At 48.2% G+C, this 14,353-nt stretch overlaps 1 pseudogene; it reads left to right on the top strand.

Moving 5' to 3' along the window:
- Positions 1–14,353, top strand: part of LOC135565449 (insulin-like growth factor 1 receptor) — a 109,071-nt pseudogene that overhangs the window by 82,287 nt on the left and 12,431 nt on the right.

The following is a 14,353-nucleotide window of genomic DNA, read 5'->3' as shown; positions in this document are numbered from 1 at the left end:
TGGGCTGGTTTGATCTCAACACTGAGACAATGTAATGGGCTGGTTTGATCTCAACACTGAGACAATGTAATGGGCTGGTTTGATCTCAACACTGAGACAATGTAATGGGCTGGTTTGATCTCAACACTGAGACAATGTAATGGGCTGGTTTGATCTCAACACTGAGACAATGTAATGGGCTGGTTTGATCTCAACACTGAGACAATGTAATGGGCTGGTTTGATGAGATGTTTCTAAGCACCTGTAGGATTAGGGCTGATCGTTGTGATTGGTTGTATTCTCCAGGTGAGCTGACTGTGGTTGTGATTGGTTGCCAGGTGAACAGGCTGTGTAAATTGTGTGATTGGTTGTGTTCACCAGGTGAGAGTAAGATCTTGCGGTTCAAGTCCAACAGTACGATGTCTAACCGTATCAAAGTGACCTGGCAGCGCTACAGACCCCCAGACTATAGAGACCTCATCTCATTCATACTATACTACAAGGAGGCGTAAGTTACTCTACAGTCAGTCTGTCTGTACTTCCTCTATATCCTAGAACATCCTCTAACCCATCACTCTACTTCCTCTATATCTAACCCTAACCCATCATTCTGTCTCTACTTCCTCTATATCTAACCCTAACCCATCAGTCTGGCTCTACTTCCTCTATATCCTCTAACCCATCAGTCTGTCTGTACTTCCGCTATATCCTCTAACCCATCTGTCTCTCTACTTCCTCTATATCCTCTAACCCATCAGTCTCTCTACTCCCTCTATATCCTCTAACCCACATATGTCAGAGTCAAGGCCCGCGGGCCACATCCGGCCCGCAAGAAGGTTTTTTACGGCCCCTGGGATGATCTTGATTTATTATTAGAACCGGCCCGCAGCAAGCCGGCAGCCCGCAGATCTTTTACACGCACCAATACTACATTTCCCACAATGCAAAGGTGACGCACCGAGCAGTAGGCTGCTTCATTTCAATATTTATTGGCACAGCAGTCGTCAGCATCACAGTAAAATTAACTTTCAGATACCCATCAAAAATGGCAAAACGGAAGGTGGATACTGAGAACCGGGGTTTCAAACAAGGTGGGAGTCGGAGTATATGTTCACGAAGGTAGCTGGAAAACCTGTGTGTCTTCTGTGTGGAGAAAGTGTGGCGGTACTGAAAGAGTATAATCTGAGACGACATTATGAAACGAAACACGCGGACAAAAACAAGAATATGGACATGGAACAAAGGCTACAAAAGGCAGAGGAATTAAAACGAGGCCTCAAATCTCGACAGGCTCTGTTCAAAAAAGCCAAATCACAAGGCCAGGCTGCTGTCAAGGCCAGTTTTATTTTGGCAGAAGAGATCGCTAAATCAGCCCGGCCATTTACGGAGGGGGATTTCATCAAAAACTGCATGATTAAAGTTTGTGACGAAGTTTGCCCAGAAAAAGGCAACTCTTTTTAAATGTGAGTCTGAGCAGAAACACCATTGCCGAGAGAGTAGACCAGTTGTCCATCAATCTAAAAGAGCAGCTTGTGAAAAAGGAAAAGATTTTATTGCATATTCCTTGGCTGTGGATGAGAGCACCGACATTTCTGACATTGCCCAGTTGTCAATTTTCATCCGCGGGTGGACTCCAACCTAAGCGTGACAGAGGAGTTTTTGGCTTTACGTCCTATGCATGGCACAACTACGGGGCATGATTTGTATGAAGAGGTGTCAAGATGTGTAAATGAGATGGAGCTGCCTTGGGAAAAACTCGTGGGTTTGACAACCGACGGAGCACCTGCGATGTGTGGACACAGGAGCGGACTGGTGGCGAAGATACGGGAAAAGATGCAAGAGGAAAACGCGACAGGTGAGCTGACAGCTTATCATTGTATCATACACCAGGAAGCGTTGTGCGGTAAAGCCTTGAAAATGGAGCATGTAATGAGCATCATCACGCGCACAGTTAACTTTATCAGAGCCAAAGGTTTGAATCACCGCCAGTTCAAGGCATTTCTGACGGAGTTAGAAACGGAGCATGGTGATTTGCCTTATCACACAGAGGTGCGATGGCTAAGCCAGGGAAAGGTGCTTCAAAGATGTTTCGAGCTTCGTGAGGAGATTTGTCTGTTCTTGGACAGCAAAGGAAAGACACAACACAACTCCGAGACGAAATGTTTCTGTGTGAAATGGCTTTTCTGTGTGACATTACGAGTCATCTGAATGCAATAAACTTGCAGCTGCAGGGTCGGGATCGTGTCATCTCTGATATGTACAGTACAGTGAAGGCATTTAAAACCAAACTGACTCTGTGGGAGACGCAGATGCGGAAAGAAAATTTGAGCCACTTTCCCAGCTGCCAGACCATGAAAGAGAAGCTCTCTACCAGTGCGTTCCCGAGCACACAGTTGGCTGATAAAATAGGTATGCTTGCCGCTGACTTTCGACGCCGATTTGCTGACTTTGAAGCACAAAAAAGCAGGTTGGAACTGCTCGGTAACCCATTTGCTGTTGACGTGGAAAGCTCACCACCAAACCTCCAAATGGAGTTGATTGACCTCCAATGCAATGATGCACTGAGGGCAAAATATGCGGCAGTGGGTGCTGCGGAGTTCGCCCGTTTCCTCCCGGCACAATGCCCCAGCTGCGCATCCAGGCTGCTCAAACGTTGTCTATGTTTGGCAGCACATACCTGTGTGAACAACTGTTTTCTTTGATGAACCTGAACAAAACATCACACAGAAGTCGACTTACTGCTGAACACCTCCACTCAATTCTGAGGATTTCTTCAGCTCAGAGCCTTACCCCGAACATTGATGAACTTGTGGAAAAGATGGGACACCACCAAGTATCACCCTCAACCTCAAACAAGTGAACATTACTGTGCAATCACATATTTAGAGTTTTTACTCAGTTCAAGTTTAAAAGTTAAAATTTAATATTTGTTTTCACTGCATGTTACTTCTCCTTAAACAAAGTGTTGTTTTTGATTAATAGATTTTTGCACTTTATTTTTTTGTATTTCAATCCAATTATATTTTAAAAATATTTCAGTTGAGTGGATGATAGAAAATTGCTATTATTGTTTTTTCTTTGAAGTAAATTTAGCCCACTTTTGCTAAAATAGAAAATATAGTCTACTGATGGTGCCTTGAATACCGGTTTCTTTCATTTAATGTTCATGTTATGGGGATATTTATATAAAGGAAATTTGTCTTTTGTGTCTGTTGAAAATTAAAGATTACTGACAGAGCCATAAGAAAATATTGCTTTATTTATCTGATCATATTGTAATATATTTGTTAGGTTTTCAGTAGGTTCAATTAGGTTCACTAGACTATATGCGTCATTTAAAAATTTTTCAATGAACATTCGAACAGTCCGGCCCTCGTCTTGTAGCTGATTTTTTTATTTGGCCCTCCGTCCATTTGACTTTGACACCCCTGGGTTAGAGGATATAGAGGAAGTAGAGGCAGACTGATGGGTTCGAGGATATAGAGGAAGTAGAGAGACTGATGGGTTAGGGAATATAGAGGTAGTAGAGAAACTGATGGGTTATAGGATAGAGAGGAAGTAGAGACAGACTGATGGGTTCGAGGATATAGAGGAAGTAGAGGCAGACTGATGGGTTCGAGGATATAGAGGAAGTAGAGAGACTGATGGGTTAGGGGATATAGAGGAAGACTGATGGGTTAGGGGATATAGAGGAAGTAGAGAGACTGATGGGTTAGGGTATATAGAGGAAGTAGAGAGACTGATGGGTTAGGGGATATAGAGGAAGTAGAGAGACTGATGGGTTAGAGGATGTAGAGGCAGACTGATGGGTTAGAGGATATAGAGGAAGTAGATACAGACTGATGGGTTAGAGGATATAGAGGAAGTAGAGACAGACTGATGGGTTAGAGGATATAGAGGAAGTAGAGGCAGACTGATGGGTTCGAGGATATAGAGGAAGTAGAGAGACTGATGGGTTAGGGGATATAGAGGTAGTAGAGAGACTGATGGGTTAGAGGATATAGCGGAAGTACAGACAGACTGATGGGTTAGAGGATATAGAGGAAGTAGAGCCAGACTGATGGGTAAGGGTTAGATATAGATGAAGTAGAGTGATGGGTTAGAGAATGTTCTAGGATATAGAGGAAGTAGATAGACTGATGGGTTAGGGTTAGATATAGAGGAAGTAGAGTGATGGGTTAGAGGATGTTCTAGGATATAGAGGAAGTAGATAGACTGATGGGTTAGAGGATATAGAGGAAGTAGAGAGACTGATGGGTTAGAGGATATAAAGGAAGTAGAGAGACTGATGGGTTAGAGGATGTTCTAGGATATAGAGGAAGTAGAGAGACTGATGGGTTAGAGGATATAGAGGAAGTAGAGAGACTGATGGGTTAGAGGATATAGAGGGAGTAGAGAGACTGATGAGTTAGAGGATATAGAGGGAGTAGAGAGACTGATGGGTTAGAGGATGTTCTAGGATATAGAGGAAGTAGAGAGACTGATGGGTTAGAGGATGTTCTAGGATATAGAGGAAGTAGAGACAGACTGATGGGTTAGAGGATATAGGGGAAGTAGAGACAGACTGATGGGTTAGGGGATATAGAGGAAGTAGAGACAGACTGATAGGTTAGAGGAAGTAGAGAGACTGATGGGTTAGAGCAGGGGTGTCAAAGTCAAATGGACGGAGGGCCAAATAAAAAAATCAGCTACAAGACGAGGGCCGGACTGTTCGAATGTTCATTGAAAAATTTTTAAATGACGCATATAGTCTAGTGAACCTAATTGAACCTACTGAAAACCTAACAAATATATTACAATATGATCAGATAAATAAAGCAATATTTTCTTATGGCTCTGTCAGTAATCTTTAATTTTCAACAGACACAAAAGACAAATTTCCTTTATATAAATATCCCCATAACATGAACATTAAATGAAAGAAACCGGTATTCAAGGCACCATCAGTAGACTATATTTTCTATTTTAGCAAAAGTGGGCTAAATTTACTTCAAAGAAAAAAACAATAATAGCAATTTTCTATCATCCACTCAACTGAAATATTTTTAAAATATAATTGGATTGAAATACAAAAAAATAAAGTGCAAAAATCTATTAATCAAAAACAACACTTTGTTTAAGGAGAAGTAACATGCAGTGAAAACAAATATTAAATTTTAACTTTTAAACTTGAACTGAGTAAAAACTCTAAATATGTGATTGCACAGTAATGTTCACTTGTTTGAGGTTGAGGGTGATACTTGGTGGTGTCCCATCTTTTCCACAAGTTCATCAATGTTCGGGGTAAGGCTCTGAGCTGAAGAAATCCTCAGAATTGAGTGGAGGTGTTCAGCAGTAAGTCGACTTCTGTGTGATGTTTTGTTCAGGTTCATCAAAGAAAACAGTTGTTCACACAGGTATGTGCTGCCAAACATAGACAACGTTTGAGCAGCCTGGATGCGCAGCTGGGGCATTGTGCCGGGGAGGAAACGGGCGAACTCCGCAGCACCCACTGCCGCATATTTTGCCCTCAGTGCATCATTGCATTGGAGGTCAATCAACTCCATTTGGAGGTTTGGTGGTGAGCTTTCCACGTCAACAGCAAATGGGTTACCGAGCAGTTCCAACCTGCTTTTTGTGCTTCAAAGTCAGCAAATCGGCGTCGAAAGTCAGCGGCAAGCATACCTATTTTATCAGCCAACTGTGTGCTCGGGAACGCACTGGTAGAGAGCTTCTCCTTCATGGTCTGGCAGCTGGGAAAGTGGCTCAAATTTTCTTTCCGCATCTGCGTCTCCCACAGAGTCAGTTTGGTTTTAAATGCCTTCACTGTACTGTACATATCAGAGATGACACGATCCCGACCCTGCAGCTGCAAGTTTATTGCATTCAGATGACTCGTAATGTCACACAGAAAAGCCATTTCACACAGAAACATTTCGTCTCGGAGTTGTGTTGTGTCTTTCCCTTTGCTGTCCAAGAACAGACAAATCTCCTCACGAAGCTCGAAACATCTTTGAAGCACCTTTCCCTGGCTTAGCCATCGCACCTCTGTGTGATAAGGCAAATCACCATGCTCCGTTTCTAACTCCGTCAGAAATGCCTTGAACTGGCGGTGATTCAAACCTTTGGCTCTGATAAAGTTAACTGTGCGCGTGATGATGCTCATTACATGCTCCATTTTCAAGGCTTTACCGCACAACGCTTCCTGGTGTATGATACAATGATAAGCTGTCAGCTCACCTGTCGCGTTTTCCTCTTGCATCTTTTCCCGTATCTTCGCCACCAGTCCGCTCCTGTGTCCACACATCGCAGGTGCTCCGTCGGTTGTCAAACCCACGAGTTTTCCCAAGGCAGCTCCATCTCATTTACACATCTTGACACCTCTTCATACAAATCATGCCCCGTAGTTGTGCCATGCATAGGACGTAAAGCCAAAAACTCCTCTGTCACGCTTAGGTTGGAGTCCACTCCGCGGATGAAAATTGACAACTGGGCAATGTCAGAAATGTCGGTGCTCTCATCCACAGCCAAGGAATATGCAATAAAATCTTTTCCCTTTTTCACAAGCTGCTCTTTTAGATTGATGGACAACTGGTCTACTCTCTCGGCAATGGTGTTTCTGCTCAGACTCACATTTAAAAAGAGTTGCCGTTTTTCTGGGCAAACTTCGTCACAAACTTTAATCATGCAGTTTTTGATGAAATCCCCCTCCGTAAATGGCCGGGCTGATTTAGCGATCTCTTCTGCCAAAATAAAACTGGCCTTGACAGCAGCCTGGCCTTGTGATTTGGCTTTTTTGAACAGAGCCTGTCGAGATTTGAGGCCTCGTTTTAATTCCTCTGCCTTTTGTAGCCTTTGTTCCATGTCCATATTCTTGTTTTTGTCTGCGTGTTTCGTTTCATAATGTCGTCTCAGATTATACTCTTTCAGTACCGCCACACTTTCTCCACACAGAAGACACACAGGTTTTCCAGCTACCTTCGTGAACATATACTCCGACTCCCACCTTGTTTGAAACCCCCGGTTCTCAGTATCCACCTTCCGTTTTGCCATTTTTGATGGGTATCTGAAAGTTAATTTTACTGTGATGCTGACGACTGCTGTGCCAATAAATATTGAAATGAAGCAGCCTACTGCTCGGTGCGTCACCTTTGCATTGTGGGAAATGTAGTATTGGTGCGTGTAAAAGATCTGCGGGCTGCCGGCTTGCTGCGGGCCGGTTCTAATAATAAATCAAGATCATCCCAGGGGCCGTAAAAAACCTTCTTGCGGGCCGGATGTGGCCCGCGGGCCTTGACTCTGACATATGTGCTCTAACCCATCAGTCTGTCTCTACTTCCTCTATATCCTCTAACCCATCAGTCTGCCTCTACATCCTCTAACCCATCAGTCTCTCTACTTCCTCTATATCCTCTAACCCATCAGTCTGCCTCTCCTCCAGTGCGTACCAGAACATCACAGAGTTTGACGGCCAGGACGGTTGTGGCTCCAACAGTTGGAACATGGTGGACGTGGACCTTCCCCAGGAGAAGAATTCTGACCCAGGGGTTCTACTGTCGCCTCTCAAGCCCTGGACCCAGTACGCCATCTACGTCAAGGCCATCACTCTGGTGGCCGAGGATAGACACATCCTGGGAGCCAAGAGTGAAGTAGTCTACATCAGAACCAGCCCCTCAGGTAAAGGACAGGGGTGTAGGGGTTAGGGTGTAGGGGTTAGGGTGTAGGGGTTAGGGTGTAGGGGTTAGGGTGGAGGGGTTAGGGTGGAGGGGTTAGACATCCTGGGAGCCAAGAGTGAAGTAGTCTACATCAGAACCAGCCCCTCAGGTAAAGGACAGGGGTGTAGGGGTTAGGGTGGAGGGGTTAGGGTGGAGGGGTTAGACATCCTGGGAGCCAAGAGTGAAGTAGTCTACATCAGAACCAGCCCCTCAGGTAAAGGACAGGGGTGTAGGGGTTAGGGTGGAGGTGTTAGGGGTTAGGGTGTAGGGGTTAGGGTGGAGGGGTTAGGGTGGAGGGGTTAGACATCCTGGGAGCCAAGAGTGAAGTAGTCTACATCAGAACCAGCCCCTCAGGTAAAGGACAGGGGTGTAGGGGTTAGGGTGTAGGGGTTAGGGTGTAGGGGTTAGGGTGGAGGGGTTAGGGTGGAGGGTTAGACATCCTGGGAGCCAAGAGTGAAGTAGTCTACATCAGAACCAGCCCCTCAGGTAAAGGACAGGGGTGTAGGGGTTAGGGTGGAGGGGTTAGGGTGGAGGGTGGAGGGGTTAGGGTGGAGGGGTTAGGGTGGAGGGGTTAGGTTGGAGGGGTTAGGGTGTAGGGGTTAGGGTGGAGGGGTTAGGGTGGAGGGGTTAGGGTGGAGGGGTTAGACATCCTGGGAGCCAAGAGTGAAGTAGTCTACATCAGAACCAGCCCCTCAGGTAAAGGACAGGGTGTAGGGGTTAGGGTGTAGGGGTTAGGGTGGAGGGGTTAGACATCCTGGGAGCCAAGAGTGAAGTAGTCTACATCAGAACCAGCCCCTCAGGTAAAGGACAGGGGTGTAGGGGTTAGGGTGTAGGGGTTTTGGTGTAGGGGTTTTGGTGTAGGGGTTTTGGTGTAGGGGTTTTGGTGTAGGGGTTTTGGTGTAGGGGTTTTTGTGTAGGGGTTTTTGTGTAGGGGTTTTTGTGTAGGGGTTAGGGTGTAGGGGTTAGGGTGTAGGGGTTGGGGTGTAGGGGTTGGGGTGTAGGGGTTGGGGTGTAGGGGTTGGGGTGTAGGGGTTGGGGTGTAGGGGTTGGGGTGTAGGGGTTAGGGTGTAGGGGTTTGGGTGTAGGGATGTAGGGTGTAGGGGTTTGGGTGTAGGGGTTTGGGTGTAGGGGTTTGGGTGTAGGGGTTTGGGTGTAGGGGTTAGGGGTTAGGGTGGAGGGGTTAGGGTGGAGGGGTTAGGGTGTAGGGGTTAGGGTGTAGGGGTGGGGTGGAGGGGTTGGGGTGTAGGGGTTAGGGTGGAGGGGTTGGGGTGGAGGGGTTGGGGTGGAGGGTTGGGGTGTAGGGGTTGGGGTGTAGGGGTTAGGGTGTAGGGGTTAGGGTGTAGGGGTTTGGGTGTAGGGGTTAGGGTGTAGGGGTTGGGGTTGAGGTGTAGGGGTTTGGGTGTAGGGGTTTGGGTGTAGGGGTTGGGTGTAGGGGTTGAGGTGTAGGGGTTTGGGTGTAGGGGTTTGGGTGTAGGGGTTAGGGTGTAGGGTTTGGGTGTAGGGGTTAGGGTGTAGGGGTTAGGGTTTAGGGTGGAGGGGTTAGGGTGTAGGTAGGTGTAGGGGTTAGGGTGGAGGGGTTGGGGTGTAGGGGTTAGGGTGGAGGGGTTGGGGTGGAGGGTTGGGGTGTGGGGTTAGGGGTGTAGGGGTTAGGGTGTAGGGGTTTGGGTGTAGGGGTTAGGGTGTAGGGGTTGGGGTTGAGGTGTAGGGGTTTGGGTGTAGGGGTTTGGGTGTAGGGGTTTGGGTGTAGGGGTTTGGGTGTAGGGGTTAGGGTGTAGGGGTTGAGGTGTAGGGGTTTGGGTGTAGGGGTTAGGGTGTAGGGGTTAGGGTGTAGGGGTTAGGGTTTAGGGTGTAGGGGTTAGGGTTTAGGGTGGAGGGGTTAGGGTGTAGGGGTTAGGGTGTAGGGGTTAGGGTGTAGGGGTTAGGGTGTAGGGTGGAGGGGTTAGGGTGGAGGGGTTAGGGTGGAGGGGTTGGGGTGTAGGGGTTGGGGTGTAGGGGTTTGGGTGTAGGGGTTAGGGTGTAGGGGTTTGGGTGTAGGGTGTAGGGGTTTGGGTGTAGGGTGGAGGGGTTAGGGTGGAGGGGTTAGGGTGTAGGGGTTAGGGTGGAGGGGTTAGGGTGTAGGGTGGAGGGGTGGAGGGGTTGGGGTGGAGGGGTTGGGGTGTAGGGGTGTAGGGTGTAGGGGTTTGGGTGTAGGGGTTAGGGTGTAGGGGTTGAGGTGTAGGGGTTTGGGTGTAGGGGTTTGGGTGTAGGGGTTTGGGTGTAGGGTGTAGGGGTTGAGGTGTAGGGGTTAGGGTTTAGGGGTTAGGGTGGAGGGGTTAGGGTGTAGGGGTTAGGGTGTAGGGGTTAGGGTGGAGGGGTTAGGGTGGAGGGGTTAGGGTGTAGGGGTTTGGGTGTAGGGTGTAGGGGTTTGGGTGTAGGGGTTAGGGTGGAGGGGTTAGGGTGGAGGGGTTAGGGTGGAGGGGTTTGGGTGTAGGGGTTTGGGTGTCGGGGTTAGGGTTTATTGATTAAGAGCAGGCCTGATGTATAATATGGGGGGTAGCAGAGCTCTAGGAAGTACTGTCACAAGGCCCAGTTACCGTCTTTAAATCTTTCTGTTTCCTGTAGAGCCGTCCATGCCCCTGGATGTGAGAACTGTTATAATCTGTTTCCTGTAGAGCCGTCCATGTCCCTGGATGTGAGAACTGTTATAATCTGTTTCCTGTAGAGCCGTCCATGTCCCTGGATGTGAGAACTGTTATAATCTGTTTCCTGTAGAGCCGTCCATGCCCCTGGATGTGAGAACTGTTATAATCTGTTTCCTGTAGAGCCGTCCATGCCCCTGGATGTGAGAACTGTTATAATATAATCTGTTTCCTGTAGAGCCGTCCATGTCCCTGGATGTGAGAACTGTTATAATATAATCTGTTTCCTGTAGAGCCCTCCATGTCCCTGGATGTGAGAACTGTTATAATATAATCTGTTTCCTGTAGAGCCGTCCATGTCCCTGGATGTGAGAACTGTTATAATATAATCTGTTTCCTGTAGAGCCGTCCATGTCCCTGGATGTGAGAACTGTTATAATATAATCTGTTTCCTGTAGAGCCGTCCATGCCCCTGGATGTGAGAACTGTTATAATATAATCTGTTTCCTGTAGAGCCCTCCATGTCCCTGGATGTGAGAACTGTTATAATATAATCTGTTTCCTGTAGAGCCGTCCATGCCCCTGGATGTGAGAACATACTCTAACTCCTCTACCAACCTGGTGGTCCGCTGGTCTCCCCCTGCCTCCCCCAACGGGAACCACACCTATTACCTGGTCCGCTGGCAGCAACAGGCTGAAGACAGAGAGCTATACCAACACAACTACTGCTCTAAAGGTCACTACCCTGACCCCTCCACCCTGACCCCTCCACCCTGACCCCTCCACCCTGACCCCTCCAACCTAACCCCTCCACCCTGACCCCTACGCCCTGACCCCTCCGCCCTGACCCCTCCACCCTGACCCCTCCACCCTGACCCCTCCGCCCTTACCCTCCGCCCTGACCCCTGCGCGCCCTGACCCCTCCGCCTGACCCCTACGCCCTGACCCCTCCGCCCCTGACCCCTCCACCCTGACCCCTCCACCCTGACCCTTCCCCTGACCCCTTCGCCCCTGACCCCTCCACCCTGACCCCTCCACCCTGACCCCTCCACCCCTGACCCCTCCACCCTGACCCTTCTACCCTGACCCCTCCACCCTGACCCCTCCACCCTGACCCTTCTACCCTGACCCCTCCACCCTGACCCCTCCACCCTGACCCCTCCACCCCTGACCCCTCCACCCTGACCCGTCCACCCTGACCCGTCCACCCTGACCCCTCCACCCTGACCCCTCCACCCCTGACCCCTCCACCCTGACCCCTCCACCGTGACCCCTCCACCCTAACCCCTCCTCTCTCTGTCTCTCCTCAGAACTGAAGATCCCGGTCCGTATAGCTGCTACCGGGTTGACTGACATGGAGGAGGACCTGAAGCCTACTAAACCAGACGTTGGTGGGGGGGACAAGGGGCCGTGCTGTCCCTGTCCTAAATCTGTAGGAGACCTGGAGGCAGAGGCAGCTGACGCTTCATACAGAAAAGTCTTTGAGAACTTTTTACACAACTCTATCTTTACCCCCAGGTAAGCAGATCACAGGCGGTAACACACACACACACACACACACCTGGGGAGAACGTCTTACACAACTCTATCTTTACCCCCAGGTAAGCAGATCACAGGCGGTAACACACACACACACCTGGGTAGGATCCTAAATCTTCTGAAATGGAAAACAACTATGAGTCTTGTTGAACAAATGGCCATTTATACTGAACAGAAATATAAACGCCACGTATAAAGTGTTGGTCCCATGTTTCATGAGCTGAAATAAAAGATACCAGAAATGCTCCATACTCACAAAAAGCTTATTCCTCTCAAATTCTGTTCACAAATATGTTTAAATCCCTGTTAGTGAGCATTTCTCCTTTGCCAAGATAATCCATCCACCTGACAGGTGTGGCATATCAAGAAGCTGATTAAATATCATGATCATTACGCAGTACGGTTGACTGGCGGGAACCCGGTTACTGAGATTTAACGGGATTATTTTTCCTTGCATAAATAACTCAGAATCCGGGTCATTCTAATAAATTATTGAAATGAACAGCGTGGAGTGAAAATGAACTGTTAAATTATATGTGATGACTAAATCTGATTTCTTTACAGCTTCTGATGATGAATCAATGCTTAGGGTGGGGGACGGACGGCCCGTCTCGGGGTGGGGGACGGACGGCCCGTCTCGGGGTGGGGGACGGACGGCCCGTCTCAGGGTGTTTACCATCTGGGTGGTCTGTTACCATCTGGTACCATCTGGTTGGTCTGTTACCATCTGGTTGGTCTGTTACCATCTGGGTGGTCTGTTACCATCTGTTACCATCTGGTTGGTCTGTCACCATCTGGGTGGTCTGTTACCGTCTGTTACCATCTGGTTGGTCTGTTACCATCTGGGTGGTCTGTTACCGTCTGGTACCATCTGGTTGGTCTGTTACCATCTGGGTGGTCTGTTACCGTCTGTTACCATCTGGGTGGTCTGTTACCATCTGTTACCATCTGGTTGGTCTGTTACCATCTGGTTGGTCTGTTACCATCGGGGTGGTCTGTTACCATCTGAGTGGTCTGTTACCATCTGGTTGGTCTGTTACCATCTGTTTACCATCTGGTTGGTCTGTTACCATCTGTTACCATCTGGTTGGTCTGTTACCATCTGTTACCATCTGGTTGGTCTGTTACCATCTGGTTGGTCTGGTACCATCTGGTTGGTCTGTTACCATCTGGTTGGTCTGTTACCATCTGTTACCATCTGGTTGGTCTGTTACCATCTGGTTGGTCTGTTACCATCTGAGTGGTCTGTTACCATCTGTTTACCATCTGGTTGGTCTGTTACCATCTGTTACCATCTGGTTGGTCTGTTACCATTTTGTACCATCTGGTTGGTCTGTTACCATCTGGTACCATCTGGTTGGTCTGTTACCATCTGGGTGGTCTGTTACCATCTGTTTACCATCTGGTTGGTCTGTTACCATCTGTTACCATCTGGTTGGTCTGTTACCATCTGGTTGGTCTGGTACCATCTGGTTGGTCTGTTACCATCTGGTTGGTCTGTTACCATATGGGTGGTCTGTTACCGTCTGTTACCATCTGGGTGGTCTGTTACCATCTGGTTGGTCTGTTACCATCGGGGTGGTCTGTTACCATCTGAGTGGTCTTACCATCTGGTTGGTCTGTGACCATCTGGTTGGTCTGTTACCATCTGAGTGGTCTGTTACCATCTGTTTACCATCTGGTTGGTCTGTTACCATCTGTTACCATCTGGTTGGTCTGTTACCATCTGGTTGGTCTGTTACCATATGTTACCATCTGGTTGGTCTGTTACCATCTGGGTGGTCTGTTACCATCTGTTTACCATCTGGTTGGTCTGTTACCATCTGTTACCATCTGGTTGGTCTGTTACCATCTGGTTGGTCTGTTACCATCTGGTTGGTCTGTTACCATCTGGGTGGTCTGTTACCATCTGGTTGGTCTGTTACCATCTGTTCACCATCTGGTTGGTCTGTTACCATCTGGTTGGTCTGTTACCATCTGTTTACCATCTGGTTGGTCTGTTACCGTCTGTTACCATCTGGTACCATCTGGTTGGTCTGTTACCATCTGGTTGGTCTGTTACCATCTGTTACCATCTGGTTGGTCTGTCACCATCTGGGTGGTCTGTTACCGTCTGTTACCATCTGGTTGGTCTGTTACCATCTGAGTGGTCTGTTACCATCTGTTTACCATCTGGTTGGTCTGTTACCATCTGTTACCATCTGGTTGGTCCGTCACCATCTGGTTGGTCTGTTACCATCTTGTACCATCTGGTTGGTCTGTTACCATCTGGGTGGTCTGTTACCATCTGTTTACCATCTGGTTGGTCTGTTACCATCTGTTACCATCTGGTTGGTCTGGTACCATCTGGTTGGTCTGGTACCATCTGGTTGGTCTGTTACCATCTGGGTGGTCTGTTACCATCTGGTTGGTCTGTTACCATCTGGTTGGTCTGTTACCATCTGTTCACCATCTGGTTGGTCTGTCACCATCTGGTTGGTCTGTTACCATCTGGTTGGTCTGTTACCATCTGTTACCATCTGG

Source organism: Oncorhynchus nerka, linkage group LG27 (genome assembly GCF_034236695.1).
Source record: "Oncorhynchus nerka isolate Pitt River linkage group LG27, Oner_Uvic_2.0, whole genome shotgun sequence".
NCBI lineage: Eukaryota > Metazoa > Chordata > Actinopteri > Salmoniformes > Salmonidae > Oncorhynchus > Oncorhynchus nerka.
Note: the sequence above shows the minus strand (reverse complement) of the source record. Positions and strands in the feature narration are given on the sequence as shown.